Source organism: Ornithorhynchus anatinus, chromosome 3 (genome assembly GCF_004115215.2).
Source record: "Ornithorhynchus anatinus isolate Pmale09 chromosome 3, mOrnAna1.pri.v4, whole genome shotgun sequence".
NCBI classification, from domain to species: Eukaryota; Metazoa; Chordata; class Mammalia; order Monotremata; family Ornithorhynchidae; genus Ornithorhynchus; species Ornithorhynchus anatinus.
In genome coordinates, this window is record NC_041730.1 from 138,498,730 (window position 1) to 138,503,138 (window position 4,409).

General features: G+C 50.6%; 1 long non-coding RNA gene across 1 annotated transcript; it reads right to left on the bottom strand.

Moving 5' to 3' along the window:
- Positions 1-2,794: 2,794 nt before the first annotated feature.
- On the bottom strand, positions 2,795-4,053 carry LOC114810221. Its single transcript, XR_003757947.2, has 2 exons — positions 3,807-4,053; positions 2,795-3,148 (listed from the first exon to the last, which is right to left on the bottom strand). It is a non-coding gene; the product is annotated as an uncharacterized LOC114810221 (long non-coding RNA).
- Between the last annotated feature and the right edge of the window lie 356 nt (positions 4,054-4,409).

The following is a 4,409-nucleotide window of genomic DNA, read 5'->3' on the forward strand; positions in this document are numbered from 1 at the left end:
CCCACGTGGGACGGGGACTGTGACCCGCCCGATTCGCTTGTATCCACTCCCGCGCTTAGTACAGTGCCTGGCGCATAGTGAGCGCTGAACACATAGCACACCGTTATTAATGTTACAGTACCGGAATAATCAACTGTTTTCCTTGTGGCAATCACTGGGGTAAGAATTAAGGTGTATAAAAAATAATCCGATGGCACAAAGGCCTTAGACCGCATGGGGTCCCCAATCTGAAAATGAAGGACAGAGATTTTTACCCCCTTTGATAGTTGAGGCCCAGAGAAGTTAAGGCCCATCTCCTCCCAGAGGCCTTCCCTGATTAAGCCCCCCCTTTCCTCGTCTCCCACTCCCTTCTGCATCGCCCTGACTTGCTCCCTTTCCTCTTCCCCCCTCCCTGTCCCACACCACTTAATAATAATAATAATGTTGGTATCCGTTAAGCGCTTACTATGAGCCGAGCACCGTTCTAAGCGCTGGGGTAGACACAGGGTTATCAGGATGTCCCACGTGGGGCTCACAGTCTTCATCCCCATTTTACAGATGAGGGAACTGAGGCCCAGAGAAGTGAAGTGACTCGCCCACAGTCACGCAGCTGACAAGTGGCAGAGCTGGGATTCGAACTCATGACCTCTGACTCCCAAGCCCGTGCTCTTTCCACTGAGCCACGCTGCTTCTCTAATAATAATAATTATAATAATATATAATAATCTAATAATAATGGTGGTATCCGTTAAGCGCTTACTATGTGCGGAGCACCGTTCTAAGCGCTGGGGGGGATACGGGGCAATCGGGTTGTCCCTGGTGAGGCTCACTGTCTTCATCCCCGTTTTACAGTTGAGGGAACTGAGGCGCAGAGAAGTGAAGTGACTCGCCCACGGTCACACAGCTGACGAGTGGCCGAGCCCGCATTCGAACCCGTGACCTCTGACTCCCAAGCCCGGGCTCTTGCCACTGAGCCACGCTGACACATCTGTCATTTTATTTATTCGTACTGATGCCTGTTTATTTGTACTGATGTCTGTCTACCCCCACCGCTAAACTGTAAGTGTGTTGTAGGCGGGGATTCATCATGATGGCATATGTGCCAAGCACCGTTCTAAGCGCTGGGGAGGGTACGAGGTGATCGGTTTGTCCCCCGGGGGGGCTCACGGTCTTCATCCCCATTTTCCAGATGAGGTCACTGAGGCCCAGAGAAGCCAGGTGCCTCCACCGAAGTCACACAGCTGACAAGCGGCGGAGCCGGGATTCGAACCCGTGACCTCTGACTCCCAAGCCCGGGCTCTTCGATAATGATAATGTCGGTATTTGTTAAGCGCTCACTACTGTCACCCTTTATTGTTGTATTGTACTTTCCCAAGCACTTAGTACAGTGTTCTGCGCACAGTAAGCACTTAATAAATACAATGGAATGAATGAATGACTGAATGCATGAATGCATGCATGAATGAATGAATGAACGAAGTTAAGTGACTTTCCCCAGGTCACGTGGCAAACAAGTGTCAGTGCCTGGACTAGAACCCAGATCTACAGGGAGGTACTTTTTCCCTGCGATTCACTGTGCACTGAAGCCGTGTGGCCTGGGGGAAAGACCGTGAATCCGCGAGTCGGGTGACTTGGGTTCTAATCTCGGCTCCACCGCTTGTCTGCTGTGTGTCCTTAGGCAAGTCACTTAGCCTCTCCGTGCCTCAATTTCCTCATCCATAAGATGGGGTTCAGATTCCTGTTTTCTGTCTCTCTGTTTTCTTTCTGGGTTTTTTTGTTTTGTTTCGTTTTTTACAACTGGCCCATGGCAGAGTTTCATCCAGGAGAGCCCTGTGGGGATCATGGACTGTGTCTGATCGTTTATAATTTGCGCTGTTTTCACGAGACGTTCGTCCCCCCGACTCTATTTATCGCCATCGTTCTCGTCCGTCCGTCTCCCCCGATCGGACCGGGAGCCCGTCAGACGGCGGGGACCGTCTCTATCCGTTGCCCACTTGTTCGTTCCAAGCGCTTAGTACGGTGCTCTGCGCATAGTAAGCGCTCAGTAAATACTATTGAATACTTAACCAATCAGTCGTTGTTGATTGAGTGCTTACCGTGCAGGGCCGTGTGCTGAGTGTTTGGGAGACTAAAACACAACACTATAACGGACACATTCTCTGCAAACGGCGAATTTACTCCAGTGTTCAGTAGAGTGTTAGCACAGTGTCCCGCACACAGTAAGTGCTTAATAAACCCGAGTGAATGAATGAATGTAGAAAGTGCTTATCATTATGATCATCATCACCGCCATCATTTAACAAATTCCAGAGGTCGAGGGTCACGGCAGATACGAAATTTGCCATCTCAGGTGAGAGAAAGTGAGCCAGTCTCCCTTCTCTGAGACGGCAGGTTCCTCAGTCATTCTGGATATTGGGAACATTTGAGAAATCGCGATCTTTGCAAAGATAAATAAAAATAAATAAATGTTGGTATTTGTTAAGCGCTGACTATGTGCCGAGCGCCGTTCTAAGCGCCGGGGTAGACACAGGGGAATCGGGTCGTCCCACGTGGGGCTCACGGTCTTCATCCCCATTTTACAGATGAGGGAACTGAGGCACCGAGAGGTGAAGCGACTCGCCCAAAGTCACCCAGCTGACAAGTGGCCGAGCCGGGCTACGAACCCATGACCTCTGACTCCAAAGCCCACGCTCTTTCCACCACTGAGCCACGCCGCTTCTCAAAGATGCTCATTTACTGCCGAGTTAAAAGAGGCGATCGGATGTTTCCTTATGCCAACACGCACGGCGACGTTACCAACACGGCGGACGCAACATCTGAATATCGAGTTTTTTGTTTGTTTAAAAAACAAACCCCGGTCCCTGCTACAGTCTCATCCGGTGTTCGGAGGCCCCTCGGGCAATACGAGCCCGTGAAAAGCGTTTTGGGGAATGTTTATCGAACGCTCCGTTTCCCCCGAATGATTACAGACGAGGCCTCGTAAGAGGCAGGCAGCGTCATTTTCTCATCATCTGTTGACTGTCCTTTTCCAGTTGTTTTCTAATTGAATACCGGTGAGTCAGGCTCTTTCCTTTCATTCCAAAGAGGCTCCGGGCCCAACGATTATTTTTCTATCACGTGAGCGGGTTCCTCTCCGCCAAGATTCGCCATTCAAAGCCGCCACTTATCTCTGAACGCCGGGAAAGAGCGAGAGAGTCAGTTTATTCTAACCTTGTTAGACACGAAAAGATTTTCAGATTCACACGGACTTTGAAATGAAGCTCCCGGAATTTGGTTTCTAGCCTGCATCTTGCATCAGCGAAAATGGATATTGCGATTGCCGCGTCGAAACGGACGCTCGAAACGCGCTGGGAATTTTCGACTATTTTTCAAACTGCCAAAGAGATAATGTCAGAGCATTTCCGAAATGGGATACTAACATCGAGATATACTGCACCAATCAACAAGCATCGGGCAAAGTACAGTACGGAACTACGGATCCAGTCGGCTACTACGCGATTTCCATTTTCATTCTCCGTGTCAACAGCTCTGCCACGCAGCCGGTAGATTGTTTTATGTGCTCCAGAGAAATTCTCAGCAGGCCGCCGGCACGATATACAGCTCGGGGTTCAAAATCCAAGAATTAGATACGGTGGAGCTTACGAGACCGTTTAGGAAAGTGTCCTTTGCCCGAGCGGTCCGAGAAGCCGAAAGGAGTCCGACTTGGACGATTTGAGTGGGAAACAAGAGGGTCGCCGTGATCTCCCTAATGCAGTCGTAACCAGCGAAACTCTCTTATTGAAAAGGCAATCTTCTGGCTAGATGGGTACGAATTTCTTCACACTCACCCGGTTTGATTCGATAACTCCGGCTCTTCGGAAGGGGTTTCTCCAATTCCGACGAGTCGGAAGAAGGTGAGATGCGTTTCTGGGATGATGATGTTTTCATGAGACAGCTCCCCGACTTCTGATGTCCTTTCAAATTCCCACCATTGCATTATCGTCAGGAGAGCGGAAGGTCGACGGCGTTTCGGGACGCGAACGTTGCGCTTACGTCCTCTGAGGAAACACCCCGACCTAGAGACCGAGCGTAGGGATGAAGAAGAGGTAGAGACGTCGATCAGTCGGTCTCTCAGTCGGTCACTCGTCAGTCGGAGCAGCGTGGCTCGGGGGAAAGAGCCCGGGTTTGGGAGTCAGAGGTCGCGGGTTCGAATCCCGGCTCTGCCCCTTGTCAGCTGGGTGACCGTGGGCAAGTCGCTTCGCTTCTCTGCGCCTCAGTTCCCTCATCTGCCAAATGGGGATGAAGACTGTGAGCCGCACGTGGGACAACCCGATGGCCCTGTATCTCCCCCAGCGCTTAGAACGGTGCTCGGCACATAGTAAGCGCTTAACCAATACCAACCTTATTATTATTATTTATTGAGCGCCTACTTTCTGCAGAGCGCTGTACTA